We start from the raw sequence: 16,550 nt of genomic DNA on the forward strand, positions 1-16,550 counted from the left end.
CTCAGATGTCAGCAATTTTGTAATGTGCTTGGGTACCAAAGGAGCAGAGCAGGTTGGGAAATGCAAAGGGCAAAAGATATTGTGTATTCTGATTGTGTCCTTCACACAAAATTACAAGCATTTTCAACAACAAAGTAATTCACTTCGTCCAATAGACTGCCTCCAAGTTCAGGGCAATAAAAATGAAGAGCATCTTTAGCTGACAATTTAAGCTCAAATCATTTTTGACTGGCAAGGTGTGGTATCATCCAGAAGAATTGATGTTATAGCAGTAGCTTCAAATTACGGGGTTATAGTGTGTCTACTCAACATGCAGCTCTGATCCGTGGAGGTAAGGGGAGGGATAGGAAAGAAATGGATAGCAACAAACACTTTGTGTAAGCTCTGTAGTTAATTAAGGATGAGAATTTCTATACACATTTCTATTTGAGAAGAACTCTGAATAAAAATTAAAATGGAACATTTTGACTGACACAGAACACAAATTGAAATTCTCATTTCAGGCACCATTTTCCTATTCAATCCCCTGCATGATTTTTTTGAGAGGCCTGAGGAAAAATGCATCTCCCTTTCAGCAGAGGAAATTTTAAACTATGTCATTTCTAAAAATGGTGGTTTACTGAAATTACATGTTTCTGTTATGCCAACCCATTCCACTCCCTACCCAAATGTAATTCAAGGCAGGTTGTTGTGTCAGCAGTTGTCAGTCTTTGTTAGCAAGTGTCAGGGCTGAGAAAACCACTAATGTCCTTCTCTAGATGATGAGTTTAAAGGGCACTAAAGCAGAGACTAAAACTCAGTATTTTTAAAATGAAAAACAAAACCTCATCCTAGGTTTTCCTTGAGCAGTGGAACTGTTAGCACATTTTGTAATGGGCTTCTCAGCCCAACAGAGCTAAATAATAGTCCAATAACTGTAACCTAGAAATCCATCCAATTGTAAGAATTAATTAGATATTACATTAAATCAAGCAAAAAGAACTGCATTGAAAAATTCCAAGTAGTTTAAACAGAAATGGTCCACTAATACTGGAATATATATCTCACACAAGTTAGAAACATGAGATTAGAAATCCCTGTATCAAGACGAATGAGTTAAAAGTTAGACCTAAGAGGTAATCAGACCATGGTTAGTCCCCCCAGAAACTACCTTTTATCATTTTCAAGAGAAGGTTTGTGGACTAAAATCACTGAATATACAGCCTCTAAAATCATTGCTTCACATCACAAAACCTGGTCATAACTTATAATCTTTACTCACTGGGGGACTCATTTCAACTGGATCAGCAGGAACACCAGAATGATACATATAGAAATACATTTTGTATTATACTCTGAGAACACTGATATTTGCTTTTTCACAGTTACTATTGGAATGATAGTGTTGCTTCTCCAAGTGATGTGTCCCTTACATTGGAAAGAAGAAAAATTTGACAGTGGCCATCTCAAGATTCAATATCACTCATTTCTCTTTAACTGAGTATCTTTTAAAAAGGTATGCACAGAGTGGCTTAAATAGCTCAAAGGTTACATAATAGCATAATTGCTTTTTGCTTATTTCTTCCTTTGTACATTTTAATTATGTATTTTCTGTTCTTAAAGTGCATTTCTTTTCTTTATTATTAATTTTCTTGTATGTGTGCAAGATATGGAGGTTGAAGGACTCCTCCCCAGAAATCCCTAATCAGGTTTAATAGTTTAATGCAGCACAGTAACAAGGTTGTGCTAAAGCAATTGACCCTTCAGGTCAGCTGATTCCATGGAAATTAGAGCCTCCCACATGTCTCACCTGAGGATAGCCACCTCAAAAGTAGGCATTGATTCTGGAGTGTTGGGACCCCTCTAGAGCGAATAGCAAGAAATAGGCACAATTTATCTTAGAATACTTATCCCAGGATAGAGTCGATTGCCCTCTGCGCTGCCTACATTGCTCCATTGACTTTTCTGGAAGCTTAGGAGAATTCACTTAGAGAAGACATCTAACTTTTAGCTGGTACAGTTAATCGAGGCAAATCCTTGCTGGATGTCAATGTACCATTGCTGCGATGCTGGCTGTCTTATCCGAAATGCCACCTCCATCTTCATTGTCATAGATGGCTCTGACTGTACAGTGCAGATCAAAAGATACAGCAGATTGAGATGAGTTTCCTTTGTAATGGGGATTTCCCTGAGAGATACTGTGATTACTGTGACTATACAAGTAATGTTAAAGATACACTTATGCACTATTAGCAGGAGATTTACTCAGAGTATCTTCTAAAAATACATCTATTCACTGCTCAGCATTATCTTCACTATGTTCCAGAGCTTGGCATTTTTATTGTATTAATGTTTCTATTTTATCTGTTATATTTCTTCTCATAAACAAACTACCAGCCAAATGCTTTCTGGTTGATTGCACCAGAGCTTGACAATGTCTGGCTTTTAATCACAGTTTCCCCCACCTCTCTGAGAACATCCTTGGTCTTCTGGGTAACACAAGCCCTGTGGCAGGCTAACTTATGCTGGGAAAAGGTCGGCTGAGCAAAGCACAAGGAAAGCAAAGCCCAGTGCTCAGCTGAGAGCTGAGGAGTTGCCAGGAGGCTGTGGAGCTCATGCAAAGAAACCCCCTGTCTTCCACGGTACGCTGAGCCAAGATCTCGGCATTTTTAAACCTTCAGATTTCCAGACGCTCTCCTCACTTTGAATAGCAAATGAGAATCAATTTAGCTGTCAGCTGGAGAAAGCACTCAGTGTGTGGGACAAAGGGGGATTCAGTTTGAGACCGGGGTGGGAAGCAGCTGCCTGAGATGACTTCAGAAGACAACTGCATCAATAATTCCAAGCTCTTTTCCCTATCATATCTCTGGGTTTCCTGAGGAAGTCATCAAGGCAACTTGGATATCAATCGCAAGGCTGGGCCAGCCTACAGTCTACAAGGGTGTGAAAAACTGAGAGACATAACACCTGAAGAGGACAAGGGGTCTAGATGATCTTTGTGGGCAAATAGTGATAGGACAAGGGGAAGCAGTTTTTAAATGAAAGAGAAGAGATTTAGGTTAGCTATTAGGGGAAAAATTATTTACTGTGAGAGTGCTGAGGCACAGAACAATTTCCCCAGAGTAGTTGTGAAAGTGTTCAAGGCCAGGTTGGACTTGAGGCTTTGAGGAATGTCATGGGAAAGACATCCTGGCCCATGGAGGGGATCAGAATTAGATCATTTTTAAGGTCCCTTCCAACTCAAAGCCTTCTGTGATGCTGTGGTTGCATTATCTCTCACAGAATTGCAAGATTCTGCCAAGGAAGAATCCTTTTTCTGTTCTGCAGCAGCCTGTGCTCCATTAACCAGCTCTGGCTCCAGTAAATCCACTCAGCTCCAGCAAGACTTTTGCAACAGCCAAGCCCCAGCAGTACAACAGGGATAAAGAAACTGTCAGAAAGCCATTTTGATGGCCAATACTTTATCCTCTGACACAATGCATTTGTAAGTTATACAGAAATTTCACAGTGTGTAATAGTAAAATGCACAAGGTAAAAACTCCAAGTCATTAGCAGTATAATTTATTAGCTAAGTTGTGCCAATGCCTATCAATCAGGCTTTAAGGTTGGTTCCAGAGAGGTTTTTGATCTTCCTCACATTGCTTTGCTTTTCTTCTTCCATGGCAGCATTAGCAGGCGACAATTACATTATATATCTACTCAGTGCTCTGGTGAGAGACCATTATGTTCACAGATCATTACTGACATCCTGACATTTGTCATCTCCTTTCATAGCAGTTAAATCTTGCTTTATCTGTAAATGTCACCACGTCATTTATTCATGAAAAGGGGTCACATTCCCAAAATAGTACACTCAGCTTTTAAAAGGGAAGTTGGTTTTATTCACTGTGGTAATCCTTGGACAAACTTCACTGCTGCTAAGTACTGACATTTTTCCCGATGCAGCTGTTTACATCCCCACATACAGATTTCAGGGGTTTTTTTCCAAAGTAAAACCCTAAAAGAAAGACAAATGACCTGGATGAGAAAAATAAGTACTTATTTTTTCAGCTTCCTACACTTAATCCACATGGAATTATTATCACTGAATTTACTGTTGTGAAGTATAATTTTAATTTGAGATCATACTGGCTGAGAACACACGGCTGTCTATTTTTACTAAAGCTTTGGCAGGTAGCTCTCAGCTGGACTGTATTTCAACCTCACAAAAACATAGTTTAAATAATCCTCAATAATAATACTTTCTTTTTCCATTTTCAAGGCCTTGAAAGTTTAATTAATAAAAGTCTTGGCCTCTCCTGCTAGATACATGGACATTCTTTTCTAAAAAATAGAAAAAATAAATAAAAGCTGATGCAAGGAGGATTCCTAAAGGACTCTTCCTATGATCTTGGAAGAAATTAACCAAACCCAAGTGTAAAGTCTGAATTTAGCAGAACAGAGACTTCCTCTTACACAATTTAAACACTAAGAGACATCCTTTCCACAGCAGGATTTCCTTTATCACTATGCTTCTCTTTTTTACATGTTCATACATTAGGATTTTAGTAGATGCATTGAGGAGGTTGTGGTTTTTTAGCACCTATGGATTTCTCTTTGAAGTTCATGTTCAGTTTTCCTCACACCTATCAGCCAGGTAAGTCACCAGGAGTTTCATCTTACTCAGGTTATCATTGAGACACTTGCATTATTTCTGAAAAAAAAAAAAAAAAAAGGACAAATTTTAAGGCCAGATTCTAAGATAGCATGAATTAGCTTAACAGTTGGGATCCATATGTATATTTATATATGTATATACATATTTATATATGTATATAGTTATAGCTTATCTAGTGATCTACCATCTTGATGCTTTCTATAGTGATAAAAACATAGCAACTCACTTCTCTAGAGTAATTTCCAAACCATTTTACAAGCCCTAAGAAGTATATGCAGCAATTACTTTTCACACCATTCACAGCAGCTGCTTTATGAGCTCAACAACGCTCCCCAATAGCTGAAGGTAGAAAATAATAAAAAGTGAGGCCTGAGTTTACCAGGGGGCTAAACGGGCTGCAGCTTCTCCATTAATGTTGCCCCCTGAAGCATATAATCAACAGCTGTATCCATTTTTAAAACTGTCACATCCCTTTGAAAATAAAGAGAATAATTTAAGAAAACTGAACAGAATCACAGAAGCACAGAGTAATTCAGGTTGGAAGGGACCTCTGGAGGTCATCTTTGCTGAAGGCAAAGCCACATCAGGTCTGGTTGCAGGGCTTTGTTCAGCTGAGTTTTGAATATGTCTATAAAGTATCAACAATCTCTTTTCCAGGCTTTGACAGCCCCCATCGTGAAAAAAACAAAACAAAAACCAAACTAAAATGAAAACACAAACCAAAACAAACTAAAAACCAAAACCAACAAATACAAAAGCAAAACAAAACATTTTTAAAACCCAGAACATCCCAAAATATTCCTCATATCTAATCTGAATGTCTTGTGTTCCAGGTTTTGGACTTTGCCTTATCACCACGCATCTCTGAAGGTGCTCCAAAGCCTTCTCCTCTGAGCACACACACCTCCCTTAAATACTCCTCGTGCCTCCTGACTAACAAAGCCCTACACTGGATTCGCTCCAGTTTTTCCTTCTCATTCTTTCCCTGAGATGCTCCAAGAGCATGTGTGTGGATGGTCTGTACACTGCCATCTCACACACGTCAAATCCAGGAGGAGAATTGTTTGTTTCACTGCAAGACATCACTGCTGAGGTGAAGCCCTTGTTCTCCAAGTGCCATCGGCAAAACCTGCTGCACACTTCCTCCAGCAAGTTACTCGGGTTACCATAGTTTCTGCTTCGAGTTTTCAATGCTTCTTTTCCTGCCAAGTTTTCTGCCACTTCCCTCCCCTCCCCCAGCATGTCTTTACAACTTCCAGTTATGTGATTTTTGAGACCAGCTGGAACATAAATGCTCAGAGCTGAAGAACAAATAAAATGGTTGCTTTCAAAAAGTTAACAGACTAAATTCTCCTCTGTGCCAGTTATCTGTTGAAGTCAGGGTCATTACCTCCACTTAAACCAGCTGAGAATTTCAAGTATTTGACCACAGCTTCTGAATGCACCAGGTGTGGGACCAGCTTTCCCTGATAAATCCGTGGTATTGCAATTTTGCTGAGTGTCCAATTCAGAAATATGTTTAATTTTTAACAGTATTGACTATATTGTATTTTCCAAACAATAAAAATCTCTATTTACTAAAGAGATTTACTGACTTCTCAAATTTGCCTCTATAGCTCATTTTGCCAAAAAAGCAAAGGAGGTCATGTAACAGACCTGTAATTGTAAGTATTGTATTTGAAACACTTCAATATCAATGCAAGGAAAAAAAAAAAACAAAAAAAACCACAGTCATTGCACAGATTTTGATAAGATTTACTACTAATAGAATCTGTCTATAAAAAAATCTGAAAATAATTTTACGGGATGTTCTAAAACATTATCTACTTAATATTGTGCTTGGTTTCAGGAAAAACTCACTGCTGATCATTTTTTGCAAGAAAATGGATTTATTCTAAAGAAAGATACAACTTTTTTCTTTTGAGATGAAGGGTTATATATTGTTTAAAGACTTTGTTACAGGAAAGCAAGGTAATAATAATCAAAAGGAAAGGGACTGGGGCTCTGAAAGCTTATTTTGCTGCAGCTGTATTTTGCCATGTGAAAAACATAATGGATGTAAATTTTGTTTCATGAAAGCCAAAGGGAGGTTTGTCACAGGCTTGAGTGATTTCAGGACCTGACACCATTTCTCAGGCTGATGGTATTTTGCCATACAACTTGCAGCATTGTTGATGTGAACTGAAAGATCCTACAATTAACTTCCTTTATTCCCATGAAAGCCCTTTTTTTCTTTCTTTTTTTCTTTTTTCCACCATATTTTTGTAGCTTTCCTAAATATACTGGAAAGTTTTGCATTAAGGAAATATTTCTGTTTGAAGTATATTACTCATATCTTTTTGCACGTGTCTGTGTGTGTGTGCACATGTATGTACAAATGTGTATACAGAATCATTATCAAACATTAAACATTACAGTGGATATTAAAAAAATTGTGTTTTCTCTACTCACCATGAAGCCTATTTTCTCCTGATAACTACAGCAAACTCTATTGACCTCTGCAGATTTGCACTGATATTGCATATTGCCTGTTAAAACAACTGAAAAAATAACTCTCCCCCCAAGAAGCTGCATTCGTTCATGTGAGATTTTGTTCCTGAATCCTTAAAGAGAATTTTGAGATCAAATGCTGACAAGCCAAATACTATATTTTTTATTGCCAGATTAAACAAGTAAAAAATAATCACACACACACAAATAGTCCTTTTTCTTTTTAAAATGCATTTTATTTCTCTCAGAACCTTTAATCTCTTTTCTCTCAGCACCTTTAATCTCTATTTCAGAAACAGCTTTCTTTATGTACCCATGCAAATCAAGATCATTGACATCAAATATACATCTGCTTTCCTGGTGTTACTCCCAGCTTCCAGCATGTTTATATTACTAGTTTCATCTACCCACTGATCAATTTTTTGACCAAGCACCTTTCCAGCTTATGGCGTCAAATTGTTTTTTTAAATCAAATGCTGACCAGGGATAGTGCTGCTTGTTGAGCAGCAGTGTCCATCATGTACGAAAATTGAATCACAATAAGGGACGCTGAAGCAGGGATAATCCACTTTTTTACTGACATCTGGCTTATAGCTGTGGCTCACATTTCATGTAGAGACATCGCTCACAGTGAAAGTGAGAGAATGGTAGGTGACAAATGGTGTAAAGACTACTTTCGACATTCAGGGATTGGTAGGTGCTTTTGTGCCCTGGTTCTCAAAGATGCTTTCACATGCAGTTGTCGTTCTGGCTAGCATTGGTTACAGATTTGAGCACCAGAAGTGACTGCACAGAAAATGAGGGTAGTGTGTCATAAGGCATAATTAATGATGGATGGTCTCTTGCCACTTGGCACGCATTTAACAGAGGGTCTGCAGCACATACTTAGCTTAAAGCCAGGTGCCCTAAGACACGTAAAGAAGCGCTGGTGTCAGCTGAAACCTCCAAAAACCTCTGTGGACACCAAGAAGGACAGTTAACCCCTCTGGATGTGGTTCACCACTGGGAGAGTTATCACACTCATGGATATCAGAGCCAACCCACAGGGTCTGACAGCAAGGACGTGCAGAAACTGAGGCACAGGAAGTTCCAGCTGAACGTGAGGAGGAACGCTTCACTGTATGGGTGACTGTGACAAGAACAGATTGTCCAGAGAGGGAGTGGAGTCTCCCTCACTGGAGAAATTTCAGAACTGTATGGACACAGTCTTGTTCCCTGTGGTCTGGCACAGCCCTGCCCGAACAGGCAGATGACCTGCAGTGTTTCCTTCCAACGTGACCTATTCTGTGGTTCTGTGGAGGTATCTCAGAGCTGGAGTTTCTGTGAGACTCAGATGAGAAGCAGAACCTGAGTGCATTTCTGAGCACAGACTGCTACCTCTTCCTCTGCCTATTTAGCCATAAAAGGATGTGGCCATCAATTACAGTAGCTAAGGATTAGGCTATCCACAGATTGTGGGAAAGAAAGCTGATGTTCCTATGTTCCAAGGATATCCAGATATCTGGCAAGGGGTCTACCTCTAAAGGCTAAATCATGTACATGAAACCAAAACGAAAGAAGCCAAGACTTATATTGCACAGTCGAGGACTTACAAAGCAGTAGGAGGAAAATCCTATGACCTGCCTCATCCATAGATTATCCAGTTTTCTGCAATTGTGAAAAATGAATGAATTCAGTGTACCCTTGCTGTCATGCCCTTGCATCACTGCACAAGTTTTAGTAAAATTCAATAAAAAACAGCCAAATTCACTCAACAAACTGGGCTCTAGAGAGACCTCAGGTGTATGAATGGTTGTTTTATGAATCACTCAGGAAAGAGATCTCCTAAGCAACAAGCATAGCAAATAGGTGTTCCTGTTGTGCCTTCCCAGTGTTAGAATGGGAAGGAGTTCCCAGTGTTAGAGTGGGTGTCTGAGGGAAGGTTTTCCAAAAGCATTTGTAGCAGCTGGGACAAAACTAATGACGAGCAGCCTTGGAGAGCTTTCCCTGAATTGTAGAGAATTTAGACTTCATCATTTTGCTCAAGTGACACATTTGGTTTTCAAGTGTTTTGCTGATTTCCTAACTGTACCATAGACTGAAATCATTTTGGCCCACTATTGCTGCCAGGGGGACCCACAGCAGCAGCACCGTTGGTCTACAACAGTGACATTTCTGAGGCAAAAATCTGCAGTGCTTCAGAAACAGCTCCATTTTCCACAGCAGAAATGTGTTTGAGACCAAATACAGCATTTGGTGCAACTCAATTTCCTTTTTTCCTCCATGCAGAACATAAGGTAGCATCAAAGGGACCCATTCCTGCTCATGGAGGGAAAAAATCCCAATCTGTATATTAGGGAACCAGATGGAGAAAAGCCAGCATTTATTTAAGTGTAGCACCTGTGGCTCACTCTCCCAGCTGCAGAGAGGGAGCATATGCTGAGGACATTTGACCAGACATGTACAGAGTTAAAAGCTGTAGAGTATTGTATTAGAAGTTTCTGTCTCAACACAATATGTTCAAGGAAAGAGAAGATAGCCCAAAATACATTGCATGTATTAAATAGAATTATGTAGGCAGGCTCACGAGATAAGTTTTTTTTCCACCTTTTGAGATGTGTTTTCTGTTCTTTATGCTAAATTTTGAATAGAAGGAATTGGATGTTGGATTAAAGATTTGAATAGTCCTAAGAATAGCAGAAAGGATTATTGGGTAATTTGCTTCAACATCTCTTTTACAACCCTATTTCTTAAACACTCTCCACCTGTGCTCTTACCACACCATGTAAAGTTGGCTGACATTTTCCACAGTGCTTTACAAATGTGGCAAAATAAGAAAGGAACAGAACAGATCTGCAATTATAACTTACTGTATTTCAAGACGCTTTAACACAGGTAACTTCATGCTATAACTTACAAAATGAATCCCCTTTCTGATCCTCTGAGGATTACTGAAAAACCAAATAAACCATCTGGCTGTTACACATTCATTTGCCTAGCAAGTATTTTGGATGTCCTCCCATTAATATGTCATTTGAAAGAGTATTTAGTTCAGTGGGAGATGAAGCATCACCACACAGGTCATGCCTAAATCAACAGAACAGCTTGTCTCTCTCTCTCTCACAGCCAATCTACATATAATTGATTTTCAGAATCCATATTCAGAGACAAAAAACATTTCTTTGAGAGATTCAAGTGCCACATTTCACAGCTCTCTTGCACAACTTTGGGCAAGGTCCATCTTCCACTGCTACAATATTGGTGTAAATTATATATTGCATAATTCTCAGATCATATTCTACTTATTGCAGATGGGCAAAAATTCATAAAACAAATAAAAATGATAGCTGAATTTATTAAAATCTTCTTTCAAGCTCCTCTTTTCAAATGGCTTACACTGACTGTCACCCACACAGCACCATATTCAGTGTTAGTGAGAGGTGTTAAGCAGACTTGGTTTGCTCTTCTTCCTCAGCACATTCTTGGTTTTGGGAACAAAGAAATTCCCACATAAGTTGAACAGATGAGCAGACATTTAAAATTACCACCAGTCTGAAGTAATTTCCATAAGAACAAACTGCCATATGACGCCAGCCTAGGACACAGTACCAGAGCTGAATCAAACAATATCAGTGTGGAATTTGGATTCTCATTTTAATTCTTAGCACACAGATATTTCACTGCTAACAGACATCACACCACTTTGGTACAAACACCCCCAAAACTGCAAAGAATCTGAAACAGACTGAGAGAAATTTGTGGGGTTTGGATTTTCCAAGCTCACTCACAGATAATGATGCACATACATATACAGAACTCAAAAACAGCGCTGTTGTGAAATATTCTCCCCTATCCATGACACTGCACCACTTTTTACAAGAGGGGGCTCCTGGATAGTGCAAGCTGTGAGGAAGAGTCACCAGGGCACTTCTCACTCACCTTTTTGCTAAAACCACACTTGAGTCTGCTCCAACTGCTACTGATTCAGCAGAAATTCTTCATGTTCTTTCAGCAACAATCGGAATATGTGAAAAGTGCTTTTCATCCAAATACCAAATGTTCTTGAACAGTCTTGTTGTTGTTCAATTTGTATTCCTATAATATTAATTTCAGCATTAGAAGTACATGGATAAGTTGGGGGTGGGGAGGGTAAAACAGGAAGCAGGGAGAAATGTCAGAATTCTTGAGCCATGGGAGGTGAAAATCAGAGAAATGTAAACTTAGCTGCAAACTACCAAGGCAGAAAGAAACTGAAAGTGTTCATTTGAACTTACCCTGTTATCCAGCATTATGAAAAAGCAGTGACAGTCAGCACAGATTATTTTTATTCAAATTCTTGGGAGATAATTATTATTTTACCTGAATAATCCTTGAGATATTTGAAAGGAGCCCTGGAAGAAGGAAGCAAGTTTTAAGCTGTAAAATGCATTGCTATCAATGAATATATAATTTGTACTTCAAGCCCACAGACAGTAAAAACACAAGTAAAACTCCAGAAACATACACAAAAAATTTAGTTTGTGGCAAATAATGAATTGCCAAGTCAAAGCCTATAGAAAATATTAAGGATGTACTATTTCTATAAATGATGTTCAAGAGGGAAGAGGAAATGGGAGAAAAAAGAATGGCTGTGAAATGGAAGATGGGTCTTTTCATAGGTACTGTTAATGGAACAGCAAGAGGGACACTAAAATATATTGCTTACTTTAATATCCATTCCTCTTGTCCTTTCTTCCTTTATTCTTCTAGACACATTCATCAATGAGAAACAGGTTCACGTAACAATCATTTACCTATCCACCAACCTAAATATGTTAAATAAAAATAAAATTATATTTTGGGACAGGATAAAGTAATTGCACTCAAGCTTTAATGCATCTTCTGAATAGCATTGAGTTGAGGGAAAAAATGTAGAAAATCCATTTACAAAGTCCTCTTTCCCTCCAAAAGCATAGAGCTGTGAAGCACTGGCTAAAACATATATCTTGAGGAAACAGTTCTCGAGGGACCATTTCTAAACACATTTAATCTTGGAGGCTAAAGCTGGTATCTCAGTGTTTCCTGGTAATATACATTTAAGAACGTGGTAGATCCCAGGCTCACAGCCCTTCCCATGTGGAATGATTGTCAAGTGGGCAGTGTGTGAAAGGATACTGGATTTCACCACTGGGCATTTAGAGAGGGTGACTCACACTGAGGAAATATACCACTACATTGTGTCCTCTGGGCTAGAGCTGAGTCCTGGGTTAATTGTCCTGGACAGGAGCTGAACATCTGACAAATCCGGGAATTTTCCAGCCTGCTCACTTCTCTAATCCCATTTCTAATTCAAGTTTTTTTTTTTCTTTTTTAGTAGAAGCTAAAGACTGAAAAGAGTAAGACTCTGTAACAAAAGTAAAACTCCATTACTGAAATTTACAGGATATAAAAATCACAGGATTGACTTAAAATGTATTTGAATCTCTCCCTTGTTCTCTCTGTCTCTCTTTCCATTTCACTTCACCCTCTCAAATACATGCAAACAATGTAGTTCTGTAGCCCTGAGGGTTTGCTTTCCTCAAAATTTTGTTCACTAGATTATTTCCCTTTATTTCCTTTAGAAAATAAACATCAGACTATTTCTAGCACCTTTATATTAAAACAGTTCAATATTTTTCATAATCATAAAGACTAAGAGTTGGCAACTTCACAGGGAAGGAACCTTAAAAACTACATATTGTTTTTCTCTATTTTCAGAATATTGATGCATTTCCCTGTGCCTGACTCCAGTCCCTTTTAGCCTGCTCAGAAGTCTCTCTAAGCTGCTGGCTGACCCAGCTGTGTCAGGAGCACATGCTGTACTGCACACTTTGTTGTTTCTTTCTTGTCCCTGCATCAAGGAAATAGTTGTTCTTCTTTGATCCTTCCCTCAGCTGCATGACTTTAGTTCCATCTGTCCTGTCTGCCATTTATGAAATAACATTTTTTCCCCAGTTCCTGCCAAATAACCTGATTTTGATATTTCCCTCTTTATGCTGAATTCCCAAGCATACATCTTTCATAACTGCAGGGTGTGTTTGGTTCTCTGGGTTGTAATTGAAGGCCTGGCTTGAGACCGAAGGGCAAAAACTTCTGTTGTTGAGGGCAATTTATCTGTGTGAGTCCCATTAATGTGAATGGAAGGTAGGTGGCTAAATCCCAACACAGCTCACAAAAAATATATAACTGGCTCTCTATTCCTCAAAAATAATACCCTAGATGTATTATAATTGTATACTGCAATATACAGAGGCTGAAATACAAGGTTGTTTAATTTTGGAGGTTGCTTTAGGTAGATTTAAAATGAAGAGGACATTTGCTGAAGATTGAATAAAAAAATAAAATCAACAGCAATACATCAAAAATATTAATGTATCTAGACAGTTTTAAAATTCTTTTATATTTAGAAGGAAAAAGTTCAATATTTGTACTGTTCAGGCTATTTGTCTGAATATTGACAAATTCTTGCTATGTGTGGAAATGGAATGCTGAAGATTGCCAAAGAGAAAAACATCTAAGAACTCTTTTCTTTTTTTAATTTAAAGAGGTCAATGAGAATATTCTTCAGAGAATAAAAGCTAGGCCTTGCACTTTTCAGGTAGTCATTTCTTTATTGTCATTAATTATTGACTAGTTTATTTGCCATTTACACATTGCCCTACCTTTCCTTCTTGTCTTTATTTGTATCTCTTTATTTTATGTCCTCAATTTTTCATTAACTTGCATCAATCTTTTCTATTTTGCATTCGAAGAATCACATCCCTATTCTAGGTCATTAAGCTGTATCATCCTTTCTTAATCCAATTGCTACATGAAGACACAATACCAGGAGTGTAGTGAAAACCAGGGGATCAACAGGTTGTAGAAGGATCTCTAAGTCCCACTGTGTGGCACAATAAGGCCAAAACTACTTAAATTTAAATGGAAAAGACACAGAAAAGAACAGAATTAATAAGTAATTCATGAGTACTATTCTATATCTTGAGGTTGTTTCACTATACAAGTGGCACGCTTTCAAGTGCCATGAATAACTACGGAAGGTATCTCTGTATATCCAAATACTTAATAATTGCCTCCTATTAAATAATGATAAGGAATATACTACATGGTCTTTGTAGTTGGCTGGAACAAATAGATTTTGCCATTCTTGCATGGCATATGGCTCCTGATGATTGTACTACCACCTGAACTCTTCATAACATATTTTCTCTTTTCATTTTTTAGTGATGCTAAGAAAAAACCAATGAGTTACTCATCACAAGTGATGACCGATGTTCCATCTGCAATGCAAATATATGGGAATCACTATGGAAAAAGAGCTTTTTCACAGCTTCATGAGCAAGTTAAGAAGCAACTGAACAACTGGAGACACACACAAACAGAAGGCATGGGCAGCAGCCAGGACAGCATCTCCAGGCACTCCATATGTGGACTTTCTGTTGCCTACAGCAAATAAACTTTTGAAGCCAGCAGTGGTAGGAAAGCTGACAGAATGAATTAAAAAGTGGCAGCAGGGAGCCAAATACTGCAGTAACAGAGGTAACAGGGAACTCCCTGAACTCTGGGCAGGACAAGCAGTGAGAGGGTTGCCAGTGACAGTGAAAATCAGTTGAGGACAGGATGGGTACACAAAAGGTACCTTCAAGGTCAGGAAAGGTAAAAGTAGTGGAGAACTGTAATTACTACAACTGCAGTTTCCAGGAGGCTGTGAAGGAGCAGTTTCCCTTGAAAGATGACAGAAATACAAATTCCTGCATGGAAGTAGGTGTAGAACAGCGAGCAGCCATGAACATGTGGGGATGATTTCCTGGAAGCATTCAGGAGCTGTCAAAGAAACTGCCAGATTTCTCTTTTCAGAACAGAAATCTCCAGAGAGTGAATGACAAGAGGACATGAGGCTCCAATTGGACAAAATGCAAGTGAGCCAAATTTGCCTAGAAATTCCTGAAACCCCATGTTTAGGTACAGTAAAGAAAAATTAATATTCAGAGTATGCTCCAGATTTGTATTAGAAACTGATAGAAGAGGTGCCAACACATGACAGTCACAAACCTTCATCAAAAATTCCAGAAGCGGGCAACCAGCAAAACACCTTGTTGTGCACCAGAAATGGCTTCCTGCACGTAATTTTTCTATACGTCATTTTTAACACCACTGTCTATTTTCTCATGTTTTATTATTTACCCTGTGAAGTGCAAATTTCTTTTCCTGTTCTGAAAGTCTTGTCACACATATACAGACACTATAAGATAAAGTGATAGCTTTCTACACAGTTCTATTATAAGAACCTGAACATCATCCCAAATTACCTGTCATCAGCTGTTCGTCTTCTTTCCATTACTGACAAAACAAATGAACAGCTGCTTGCTCCACAAACCTATGCACTGAAAAAAAAAAAAAAAGACACACTACTAAAAAAAGCTGTAAACAGCAAGCAAAAAATGTATAAATGCTCTAGACATAATACCAAGTGGGTTAAGGAAGCCTGCAATCCCTGATACCTAAAGAGAAGAGTCTCCTCCAAGACATTGTTTTATAAAATTTTCTTATTTGTAAAAGCAGTTCAGCAGCAGCTGCTGTATGTTAAAAACAATTTAAGTCTTTGTGGATATAAACCTATGACTTTTTTTTTTCTGAGTACTGAAAAAAAGGTAAGAGTACACAGGTATCATGAAAATCATTTCATCACTAAATACCAGGACATGAATTTCTATTTATTTAGAACTGCTTAAAAATTTTACAAAGTTCATTAAAATTTGAAAAAATGCCACTGTATTATTTCACTTTTTTCCATGCATAATATTGTGAAGGAAAAGGGTAATATGTTTTCCACTTTATTTTCAAGCAAAGATTGGTTTTATTAAGAAAGTTAAGGCTAAAAAGAGAGATAAAGAAAGTTGCAGGTAAATAAAAAAATATATAAAATTAAATATTATATTTTTTTCCAAAACCTCAAAGAAATTAAATTGAAAATAAATAAAACCCAACATTTTAGAGGCAAAACCAAACTTCAAACAAATGGATGTCTGTGGCAATTAAAATTCTGTGTAATTATTTTTCATTTTCCCTCTTTATCATTTCCCCCATTTTTCACCTTCCTTTTGCCTTAGTTAATAATTTCTCCCAGGCCTCTTTGGAACTTGAAGCAACACTGATAAATATACAGAGCTACTTTTCTACCCTACAAAAAACAGGTTTTGAAATTCATACGTTTCAACCAGAATGAATAATTGCAAGTATTCAGCCTGTTGCTTGGTGCATCCCAGGCCACAGAATCTCACCAGGAATTTAACCAGGCTCATCTCTTCGCTTTGCATGGTAGCACATTGCTTAGATATGCACTCAAGGCATTGAGTGTCTATCTACGCAATGTGCATATCTAAGCAAAAGCCTCTATATCCCAAGATAAGCATTTCTAGCCACTAAC

General features: G+C 38.1%; 2 long non-coding RNA genes across 2 annotated transcripts in view; one reads left to right on the forward strand and one right to left on the reverse strand.

The window, feature by feature from the left end:
- LOC140683623 (uncharacterized) overlaps positions 1 to 5,862 on the forward strand; it is a 36,039-nt gene extending 30,177 nt beyond the window's left edge. Inside the window, exon 2 of the long non-coding RNA XR_012054812.1 lies at positions 5,470 to 5,862. This is a non-coding gene — a long non-coding RNA (uncharacterized lncRNA). The remainder of the gene's footprint in view (positions 1 to 5,469) is intronic.
- On the reverse strand, positions 319 to 15,580 carry LOC115494710 (uncharacterized). Its single transcript, XR_012054811.1, has 4 exons — positions 15,433 to 15,580; positions 11,811 to 11,910; positions 11,045 to 11,496; positions 319 to 4,672 (listed from the first exon to the last, which is right to left on the reverse strand). It is a non-coding gene; the product is annotated as an uncharacterized lncRNA (long non-coding RNA).
- Positions 15,581 to 16,550: the final 970 nt, after the last annotated feature.

This window comes from Taeniopygia guttata, chromosome 3, assembly GCF_048771995.1.
Source record: "Taeniopygia guttata chromosome 3, bTaeGut7.mat, whole genome shotgun sequence".
NCBI classification, from domain to species: Eukaryota; Metazoa; Chordata; class Aves; order Passeriformes; family Estrildidae; genus Taeniopygia; species Taeniopygia guttata.